Source organism: Castor canadensis, chromosome 5 (assembly GCF_047511655.1).
Source record: "Castor canadensis chromosome 5, mCasCan1.hap1v2, whole genome shotgun sequence".
NCBI lineage: Eukaryota > Metazoa > Chordata > Mammalia > Rodentia > Castoridae > Castor > Castor canadensis.
This window is the reverse complement of record NC_133390.1, coordinates 46,329,550-46,341,760: the sequence shown is the minus strand read 5'-3', so window position 1 is coordinate 46,341,760 and position 12,211 is coordinate 46,329,550. Positions and strand designations below refer to the sequence as shown.

Below are 12,211 nucleotides of genomic sequence, written 5' to 3'. Positions count from 1 at the left end.
GAATTGTTTTTTCCTGTCTTGCAGATAGTGCATTCTCACTGTGTGCTCACAGGCCAAGCTCTCTGATGTCTGGTGTCTCTTCTTAGATGGACACTAAGGATTGTAGCAGCAGGAGTGGAAGGATAAAAGAAGAGGGTAAAGAAGGATGAATTGGTGTATATATTTCTATGGATGTATGAATATGGATCATTGAAACCTATCAAAGTAATTTTAAGATGAGGAAGGGGAAAGAGGGAGAACAATGGAAGGGCTGAATCAATCAGGGTTCAATATATGCCTATATGGAAATATCACAATAAAACCCCTGTAACACTGTTATAAACTAATAAAAATATTTTTTTAAAAGATTGCTTCCTTTATTTTACCAGAAAGGATAGCCTCAAACTCAAACCAAGTCATGCCAGTATCATCCTAGATAGCCTCAAAGCATCCTCCTTACCTATTCTTTATGCTTGAAATTTATAGGACCATGGTTGTAGTCTTCAAGTATACTGTGAGATGCTCAAACTCACAAGTTTAAACAGATTAACCCAATGTTTATTTAATCAAGTTTATTACCTATGTTTATTTGTGTTTAAACCAGAATATCAAACAGGTAAAGCTCCAGCATTACAGAGGTACTGGGTACTAAGATACAACTTCCTAAATCTCACTCATGGAGTACAAACTTTTATGGGTGAAGATCACATGAGCACAGAGAAGTAGCAGATCAAGGACCACTCAGCTTAAGTGATGAGCTTGTCACCTAGCAGCTAGAGGGATGTTTGCCTCACTTATGTGTTTTCCATACAGGTGCATTCTATAGAAAACTTGACAATCAGTGTGATAGAGTGAGCAGCATTTTAGAGCAGCAACCAGTTCAGCCCTATTCCAGCAATTTATCTTTAATTAATGCATATCATGAGTTGACATTGCAATAGTATCTAAGTATTCCTTAAGGGGCTTTCAAAGTGGAAGAAAAGACTATTGAACTGTTAAGACATTCCTTCTAAGATGATATAATGTAAGAGTTGGGATTTCTTCAAAATAGTCCTGATAAAATTATGTATTACTTGTATAATTTTAGGATAGAAAAGAATTAAAAAGCTATAATAGATACTTGTTTCTCTAGGTTTTGCAAATAAAGCATGTTGTACCATGTACATGATGAAATAAGTTTATTTGTATTTACATAAAAAAAATTTCAGAAATTTTTTAATAAGACCAATAGTAAAGAAAATGGGATTTTCTAAAAAAAGAAAATAAAAATGTTAAGAAAATTAATATTTACTTTGTAATATTTATAAAATGAAACTCCAGGACTATAGGATATTGCTAAAAATTGCATGCAAATATAGATAGATTTTTAAAGACAATACATGCAATTATGTCAGTTATGTTTAAAATATTGTTATTGAGACACTATAGAAATCAATCTTAAAATCATACAAACAAGAAGTGTGTTTAAATAATGTATATATGTTAAACAGATTTAAGTAAAATATACATATAAGTCTTTAGATAAAATATCTGCTATAGATTTTGGAACTATTGACTTGATGAAGCCTAAAGTGTTTTACAAATATTACAATAAAATATCTTTGCTCATTCTTAATTTAAACTGAATTCTCTTTTTGTATGATTTTGTTAATTAAATAGTTAAATAGGGTGAAAAACAGATTGCTGGAGTATGATAACTGTTCATTAAAATAGAACTTAAGTCATTTAAGTCTGTATAATAAATTTGAAATGTAAAACTATGCCACTAAATTCACAAGTACTGGTTTACAACCAATTCAGGGACATGATCACTTAAAAATATGCATGAATAGGCATAAAAATGCATGTATCCATTGGAACTATTTTTTGTTCATATCCAATCTCCAGTTTCTTACCTCTAATCTTAAGTTTTTTGCATGGTTGACTGCTGGGAAAACTGAATATAATCACAAGATTGTTCTGTGAAATTATTTTTATTATAAGTTATAATGAAATTTATAAATTATTGAATATCATGTCACATGAATTAACCTTGATAAAAATAGTATGTTAAATTATTATAAATAAAAGCAACATTTTAATTTAATTTTTTATCTCGCAGGTTGTTGAGTAGGAGTAAAACAAAAAAGCCTTATTAACTTCTGGTCCATAAGGGTAAACTAGGCATTTTCAAGTAAGTAACTAGTCACACATGCCAGCTTTAATTGCTGTTATTTGTTATTCTGGAAATACTTCTCATTGCTCAGCAAAATTAGCAATAACTACCTGCAATTATGGAAGGCTACAGAAATAGCTAGGTTGCAAAAGCCCCAAGTTCAAATAAAATGGATTACAGGTTTTAAATGGGTTTGTTATGAAAAATTTTGCTTGACTTTCCCTGAACCTATGTCCAGGTAATAGGATAGGACTCTGGACCCAAAAGAGCCCGGTCACTTTACACAATGCTCAAGAACAACTCTGACCCACACATTATCTGGTGAAATGGCAGGGCAGTGGATACTCCATAGGCCTTGATTTTGCTGTGTTTGTTCTGTTTTCTACACAAGATAACAAAGAAAGAGTTTGAAAGTTGTCCGACAACTATTTCTTCATTATTCTTCTCAAGGCACCTATAACCTCTTTGTTCCTCAGGCTGTAAATAAAAGGATTTAGCAAGGGAATTATTATTGTGTTAAATAAAGAATACATTTTTTCCTTATCTTCAGCTGGTCCAGACCCAGGACAAATATAAATGAGAAAGAGATTTCCATAGAACAAAGAGACAGAGAGCAGATGAACACTGCAGGTGGAGAAGGCTTTGTTTCTGCCCTTCTCAGACTTCTTTTTCAGGATTGCAAACAGGACACGGGTATAAGAGAATACAGTGTTCACAAAGGTGAAGGCTTGTATACAGGTTGAAAAGATGAAAACCACAAGCATATTAACTGTAGGATCTATGCAGGAAATTTTGAATAGTTGTACAATTTCTCAATAGAAGTAATATATGATATTGGACCTGCAGAAAGTTAATCTAAATAACAAACCCACATGAATTGCTAAATGCAGAACACCAACAGAATATGAAACACCTATAAAGTGAGTGCAGAGCCTGTTGGACATCACCACAGGATAATGCAAGGGACTACATATGGCTACATAGTGGTCATAGGCCATCACTACCAAAAGGAAGCACTCTGTGGTTACACTAGAGCCAAAAATATAGAATTGGGTGAAGCACTCAACCAGGGATATCTCATGATTCATGAATAAAAAATTGATAAGCATCTTGGGAGTCACAGAGGATGAAGTGCATGCATCTGCAAAGGCTAAACTACTAAGGAATAAGTACATGGGGGTGTGAAGGTGGGAGTCATTCCAGATGAGAGCAATAAGTCCAAGGTTGCCCACCATGGTGATGAGGTAGATGACAAAGAACACCAGGAAAAGAGGAACCTGCAACTCTGGACGATCTGTAAGTCCTGTGAGAACAAATTCATTCATCAGAGTCTGGTTTTCTTCTGTCATATCTGACATGGCCAATCACTAAAGGAAAGAACAAATAAGGAAAAAAATCACAGTAGAATCACCACATTGGTTACATTTTTTTCTGCATTTAACATACTCTTAGGAAGTACTTTTTATCATAATGGAAGTTTTAAATTTTTACCTCTAATTGTCTACTATAGTATACATTCAAATTGTCCATAGTATATAATTTTAAAATCATAATTTACCTAAGATGATATGTCATGAGAACATGAACAAAAGTTTCTGCTGTTTTCACAAAAATATATAAATGATAATAAAGGAAATACAGAATAAATATATAAATATATAGCAATAATGAAGAGTACATAAATTGATTGTGAACTAATAATAAAGCCATTAATGAAAATATTAAAGTATTTTCGTAAGAATGGACAAGATATCTGGTGTGTTAATATAGATACCTCAGGAATAAAATTGAACATGTACAGGAATGTGGCATAAGCAAATGTATTAACTCATTTCAGTAGAAAAAGGATGGTGAGTTAATGACTTGTGCAGAAACTGTTTGTGATTACCTGGAAGTAGTTAAGATTAGGTTCCTACCTCATACTATAGATATTTTCTAAGTTTAGAAAACAATAATGTAACATAGATATTAAACAAATGTTTATGCAAATAAAGGTATCCAGAATTAACTCATTACTACTATATCATTTAAATGTATAACAAAACATGTCTAAGAGACAAAGCAGATATACAATGAATTAAGAAATATGTTTTACTATGTATAAAGGTGATTATAATATACAAATATATGTTAAAAATAGCTAAGAGCAAGGCAAATCATCCAAAGGATGAATGAGTAAAACATATAAATAAATAAATTTATAGACAAATCAAAATGGCCAATAAATTAAATAAAGAGATGACAACTTTCTGCATGTCAGAAATATGCATATGCACACACACATAGCATAAATAGAAATTAAAATAAAAAAATGCATACTTCTGACAAAAAAGAGAAATGTGTTGCTCCCATATTATTTTTTAAAATATTGATTATGACAAAATTTTTTAATCACCTTTGCTTTTTAAAACTTAATATGCCCTTTCATCTACCATTTTCTTTCCCTAGAAATGAAGACAAAACTATAGAAAATAGGCATACAAATAATATAAAATGCATTAATGGTTAGGGTGACAAAGTCCAGACACATCCACAGTGAATAGTCGCATTATTCAGAGTACATTCATATAACAGAATAGATTCCAGGTACGAAACAAAGAGTTACAACTATTTTTAAATTAATGCAGTATACAGAAACTTCAAGTGTAAATAATGTCACTGCATTATTAAAAAACAAGCAATGTATTTTTAAGTCTTTTACATGAAGAAAAATGTAAATAATAGACACTAATCATATTACACTCCTTTTTCTGTCATAAGAGTAGAGGTTGAAATAAAGGAAGTGGACAATAAAGAAAGAATTACTCAAAATAAGACTTTCACAAGAAAATCATATATATGATACTATTACAATAGATTGTGTAATTATGCTTGTATTTATATGTATATTTCTATTTATGTATTTATATGCATATATAAAAAGTTTGTTAGTCTTTAACATGTGACTAGTGGAGAGAATAGAAACAAGACAATGAAATCCTCTTGTCTTTTTAAGGAGAAGCTTTACCACTGACATTCTAATGCAAAAACAGGAGAGAATAATCATTAAATTTTTGTACTTAAATATAAGTTTATACAGAAACAGCCTTCAGGGAAATTAACATATCCTTTTGGATATTATCAGTAGGAAACACTTTTGAGTTTGAGGAATAAATGTGATTTTTTTTAATATTCAACTTTTATTTTTAATTTTATAAGACAGTGACTTAAATATAGTAAAAGGGTTCTATAGGTTTTTTCTAATTTCATAATTCTTATTAAGTGTATCACTGTATATTTTATTTGTTATCACTGGTGTGAATGCAAAATTTAGTGTTCCTATGCAGTAATAAGATTGATTTATTTCATGTTAATAACTAGCCTCTAAAAGAACTCCAAAGAAAAGCATTCTGGAAAATACAGACAGTTCTTAGTTATTTTGGAAAGAAAACAAATACATTGGAGTTAACAGATTTTATGGTAATTTCATGTATGATAAAACATTTTCAAAATTTTATAGTCACATCCCTAGATACTGAGAATAATATAAAATATTTTCTGTGAAAGAATATGAGGAAAGCTGGTTTTGTCTAATTTTACAATATGAATAAGCTTTTTTCCCAAAAATTAAAGATTGGCATAAGGAATAACTTTGAAACGTGCTTCTGTCTTCACTAGAAATAAATGAAGAGTAATGAGGTTACCATTGAACTTTTAAATATATACACAGAGAGAGCTCTACCAGTATGAATAAAAAGTAAAAATATTGACTAAAAATCAAAACCCATCAGATATCAGACTTAAAAAACTATCCCAATTTCTTCATAATGACAAGTAGCTAAATAATTTTCCTACTGTCAGATCTTCTAATGTGTGATTTATCTACAAATGAGTTTTAATTTCTTGAGAGTTATTTGTAAGGAGTCAAAAGTACCCTATAAATGTCACATTCTGTGACTTTAGCCTATATTCTCATAATTTCGTGAAATTAACAAATTTTATTGCACTCAATCACACACACACACACCAAAATCCAGAGTTTTCTGTTTAGAACTATTATAAATAAGTGATATTTGAGCAGCTTAGCTTTTGTCTCAATTAAGAAAACATTCACATAATAAACTTTCAATATCATGAATTTTCTTATGAACATTTATAATTTTTCCACTTTTCATTCTCCTATTACTCAATAGAAAATGTCCCAAAATTGAGTTTACTGCCACAATAAGATGGTAATTAAAATACATTTATTTCCATGGGCATTTGCTTCAGTCTGGCTAGATTTTGGTTGCTGGTTTTTTTTTTTTAATCTTTTCAACAATTTTAACTTCTTACTGAAATGCTTTTTACTCTTTGGACAAATTTCAAAGTCATAAAATAGTGAAAATCTCTGCACTCTCACCTAGTTCCTGTATAACACTGAAATGTTGGAAAACACTCATTTTCTTGATGTGATATCAAAAGTACAGAAAGAAGCACTAGTAAGTGCATGCCACTTTTCAGTGGAAATTTCAAATTGGATTGAGATAGCATTTTCTTGTATTGCAAACCCATTCTTTGAAAATTTTGAAATTCCCTTAATGCTTCTAAGAGATTCCCAGTGGGTTAGGTGAAATTAGTTCTACTAGGCATTAGGAGGTAATCAGCACATCATCCATACACAATTAGTTAATAACAATTAAACTTCATATTTTGTCCTCAGGGTGCATGGCAGGAGCTTGTTTATAAAATGTCACTTGGCAGTGTTTAGTCTAAACTTGTTTTCACTCCTCTTATTTCCTTTAGGACCATTAACCCAGACACCAAATGAACTTTATTTTATTTCCACTTAAAATTCCTTAAATTTCCTTAGAATGAATATATACAAATCTGAGCTCTTCACTATGACATTTCACTATGATCTTTCACTGTTGTGCCCCTAAACCAACTATCACCATATTCTCTGGATTTTATTTGCTAATGATGGCTTAAATCTTGAGATTTCTTTCCATTTTTCACCTCAAAATACAAGATATATTCATGTGCTTCCTGTATTTATTAAATAATTTCAAAACCTCACTATCTGCACCTAATACGGAATCACTGACACCAACTTATCTTCATACAATCCACACCTTTTCAACAATATTCCAGAGATACTTTCTCCTCACAATACATAATTTATTGCACATAAAATAACAAATATTATATCTAAGCCTGACTATCTTTATTTTTGTATTGAGAAACAGACCCAATGAACAATAACACAGAGTTGAAAGAATTCTGTCACTGGATCTGTATAATATTTACTGTAACAGTAACAACATCTATAGTAATCTTTGTATTACTTTTGCTTAGTTGTGACTAAAATGCCTGAGAGAAACAACTTAAATGAGGAAAGGTTCATTTTAGCTCATGGTTCCACAGGGTGAAAAATACATGGTTGTTTGGCTTTATTGATCCTGGGTACTTTGTGAGGCAGAATATCATGGCAAGAACATGTGGCAGAGAAAACTTCTTCACCTCATAGTGAACAGGAAGTAGAGTGAGGGAAGACTGGCAGGAAGCAGACTGGGTCCCAGGCATAACCAACAAATTCAGTCCCAGATGGCCTACTTCCTCCAGCTAGGTCCTGCTTCCTAAAGTTGCTGCCACCTTCCAAAATAGCACCACCAACTGGGGACCAAATGTTCACCAAATGAGCCTGTGAGGAACATTTCATATTCAAAACATAGCATTCTGCCCCTGCCCCATAAAGGTTCATGGCCAACTCAAAATGCAAAATGCAATTAGCCCATCTCCAACAGTCTCCAGTATCTTTAACACTCTAAAACTGTTCAAAAGTTTAAGTACAGAGGCTCAAGGAAAACTTATAGTTGTGAGACCCTACAAAATCAAATAAACAAGTAACATATTCCTATATAATAGCCCAGAGTAAACATTTCCATTTCAAAAAGGATGAATAGGGAAATGAGAAGAAAGGATAAGACCAAACCAAGATTATCAAATCCAATAGCTCCAAGTAGAGCATCCAGGATACCAAGTGGTGTGACGTGAGCTCCTGAGAGCTTAGAAAGACCCACTCCAAAGGCCTTGCTGCCTGCAGTACACATGCCTCTTTCTTATGCTCACTGTATTTATTGCTTCTGGCTTTCCTCAGCAGATGTTCCACTGTTATGAAATCTACAGTATCCTGGGATCTCTGTTGTACCTTAGGCTTCAGCCTCACCACTCCATGCAAGGACCTGTCAGGTGTTACCTTAAGGAATCCTTACCCTGCCACACATTAACTGGCTTCATAGGCCTTCCTTTGAAATATAGGAGTGTTTCCTTGACCCTATAATCCTTGCATTCTACATGCCAAAAAAAAAAACAGCATCATAGGGACAATGTCAAGGTCTACTGATAGCTCAAGTAAAATCCAGTGCCCTTGGGCCACAACTGCAATGGGTTCTGGGTGACTGGGTGGTTGGACCCAAGAAAATATTTCCATAGGTGGGCCTATGTAAGAAGGAGCTCTGGTGCTTTTCTCAAGGGATAACCTTTCCAATAAGTTTATTTTACTCCCTGAAGCCTATAATAACTGGGGTCTGGCCAATTCCCAAGATGCCCTCAAGGCATCTTTCTTATTGTCCCAGTGCATAGTGCTGATTTCACTTTTTATGATGTAATCCTCCTTCACACCGTTCTTATCTGCAACACTAAACTGCTCCTTTGAAAAATGCAATTTTCACATCTTTCTGCCCTTCTTTTTGCTCCCAATTCTCATGCTAAATCTGACAAAAAGCATCCAGTAATACCCACAACACAGCCTGAATGCTATGCTATTCTTGATACTTCTTATGAAAAAATAATTCCATTACTTTTAAATTCATCCTCACTCAAAATCTCAGGACACTGACAAAATGTGGACACACTCTTTGGCAAAGTGTAACACATGTGGCCTCTAGTTTAATTCCCAATAGAGTCCTCATTCTCATATGAAACCTCATTATTCTGTCATTCACTTTCCAAATGATTCTTGACATTCTGGTCATCTGAACTCCTACCAGAATTTCCCATCAACTTGAGTGCACGGCATTCTAAGCTTTCTCTAGATTGTTTTTTCAAACTTTTCTAAATTCCTCCCACAAACCAGTTTGAAAAGAATTAAGAAAGAAACACATGGTTATGTTTATACAGAGTAATGACCTTACTTTGCTGGAATAAATTTTTTCTATTAGTTATTTTTGTATAACTGTGAACAAAATGTTCATAGAAACAATTTAAAAGAAGAAGGATTAACTTTGACACATGGATTCAGAAGGATCCATGTTGGATGGCTTCATTGATTCTGAGCTCTTTCTTCACTTCACGGCAGACAGGAAGCAGAGTGAAAGGAAGGTATTGATAACCATAACCTTCAAAGTCACACCCCCAGTAACCTACTTCTTCTAAAAGTCCCACTTCCAAAAGTTTTTATCACCTTGCAAAAAAGTATCAGCAGCTAGGAACCAAATATTTAACACATGAACTGGTGAGGGACATTGCATGTTCAAACTGTACAATAACCATACAATAACCAAAATCTGGGTGCACTGACATAATAGAGGTGTCTGTCTATGTAAAGTATTAAGTGCATGCTTCTAACAGCCAGATTATTCATCTTCAGTTGGGGATTAAGAATCCTACAGCTGGGCACTAGTGGCTCATACCTCTAATCATAGCTACTCAGAGGGCAGAGAATCCAAGGAGTGCTAGTTCACAAGAACCTTTTTCAACAAAAACCTTCACAAAAACAGGCTGGTGGATTGATTCAAGATGTAAGCCCTGAGTTCAAACCCCAGGGCCAAAAAACAAAGTCCTACGTTAGAAAGAAAGCAAATGAGAAGGTTAATCTGTTCAATGTACAGTACATGCATGTGTAAAGCAACATGATATAACCCACTTATAAAATTATTATGCACTATTAAAAGTGGATATTAATAAAAGAAGAAGAGGAAGAACAGAGGGAAGAAAATTTCAAGTACTGAAAACTAAAAAATTCCCCAAAAAATTGTCCTACATTACTTCTATCTCATCACTCAAGCATTTTCCACACATGACTTACTTCAATATCTGCACTCTCTATATCAAAGTAGGAGAAAGTTCACAATAGGTTCTGAGTATAAGGTGGTATTCTGGCATTAGCCAGAAATGTAGATGCATTTATAACTCTCAATACTAAAATCAAGCCTGAGACTACAGCTGCAGAGAGGCTGTGTATCTAGAGGGGAAAAGTAGATTTAGTGATCATCTCAGAGTTTCTATTGTTGTATTTCCTCTGCTTATCATTTGTCAGTTTTATACTTCTTTCTATGCATAAGATATTTTCCATCTCCCTTAAATGAGTCAAATCAAATTTCCATCTTCTCCCTGCCTCAATAAAAAGATAAGATCTCCAGGTGAACCACTGCTCTCTCCAATAAATCTAGTTGTGAATGTACTTTGTTTGGATGCCAAAAGCATATCATTTTTTGCATCGTGTCATAATTACACACTCCCAAAGTACTTATCTGTCATTCTGTGGCCCACACAAACATTACAAAGGTGTCGAAAGTGTGTATCAGGTCTAATAATATGATATCATCATTATAATGTGCAAGGCCACTGTTCTGCAAAATGTCCACAAAATAAAAACTCCTTCAGACAATAGAAGAAGTAGCATAGTCTTAAGGCAAGACTATCAACAGATACTGTTGTCCATTCCAGACTTTCTGCAAAATGCTTAAACAGCTGGACACTGGTGACTCACACCTGTAATCCTAGCTACTAGGAAGATAGAGATAAGGCGAATCATGGTTTGAGGCCAATCTGAGCAACCAGCCTGAGCAAATGATTCAAGAGATCCTATCTCAAAATACCCAACCCAAAAAAGAACTAGCAATGAGGTTCAAGTGGTAGAGCTCCTGCTAGCAAACAAGAAGCACTGAGTTCAAGCCCAAGTACCACCAAAAAAATAAATGTTTATACTGATTCATTACCATCACTGAAAATAATACATTTCCAACATCAAAATTCGCTTTTCTTACATCAGAGATATTGAAGTACACATCTGAAAAAAAAATGCATACTACAACATGGGTAAATGCATGAGTGTTAACTATTATTGTTCATAACTGTTATGGTTTTTGTAGAGACTATGACAGAAAAACAGAGATGTGAGAATCAACAACATTACAGTCTTTGAATCTCTGAAAATATCACTTATGACTAATATTGAAATCACTGATATTTCATTTTATACTAACGTCTGATATGCTTCTCTGGAACATACCAAAATATGCCAGTGACTAAAGACATCAGACTCAATCATTCTCATGCATATAAACCTATTAAGGACTATTTGGACTTGGTTTCTTTTTTTTAAATGTCTTATTTTTAGCATCCAGTTGGGTGTGTGTGTCTCTTAGGCACGTTTGGAGCCCTCTAGTGGCGGCCCAAGAGGGAGCCTGGTGGAGTGGTTATCTAGAAAGCCTGTAGAGCTGGGGCCTGGCTCCGCCCGAGGGGCGGGGATGCCAGCGGACTGGGGACGCGGCTGTCTCACGCCAAGCTCAAGCCCCGTGGAGGGGCGGGGATCCTGGTGGGGCCTGGCTCTGGTCATCGCACTGGAGCTGGGGCCCAGCAGAGCCTGAGGGGCGGGGTGCTCCAGGGGCAGAGAGCCCTGCGGAGCAGAGCAGTGGTTCTGCAGGTCTACAGGGTGGGGATTAGGTAGGCCAGCTGTTATTTTATTGCATCGTGGAGTGGAGAAGCCTTTCACGATCTAAGGGTTCAGAGTGCCCTATTTTTGGCTCTCTCTTGTGCTTTACCTCAGCCAAGCGTGTCTCCAGCATCTCCGCAGGGCCCCTGGTTCAGGAGCTCACAAGGTCTGCGGCTCTGTCTCAGTCGCCATCTTGATGGATTTATACACATATGACCACTGCTGACAGAAAGCATGGTTTTAAATGTTACAGCTGCCTTTATGATAAGTTGTGATATTTTGCTTAAAACATATTCTTTATCACTTTGGAAAAATTAGTAGAGTTTTTTGTTTTTAAATAGTAGTTTTTTGTTTATCTTCTAGATAAATTTGAATTTCCTAGTTAAATGATTTCCTTATTT

General features: G+C 34.4%; 1 pseudogene; it reads right to left on the bottom strand.

Annotated features, from left to right (window-relative positions):
* Window positions 1–2,559: 2,559 nt before the first annotated feature.
* Window positions 2,560–3,492, bottom strand: LOC141423047 (olfactory receptor 5AC1-like; annotated as a pseudogene).
* Between the last annotated feature and the right edge of the window lie 8,719 nt (window positions 3,493–12,211).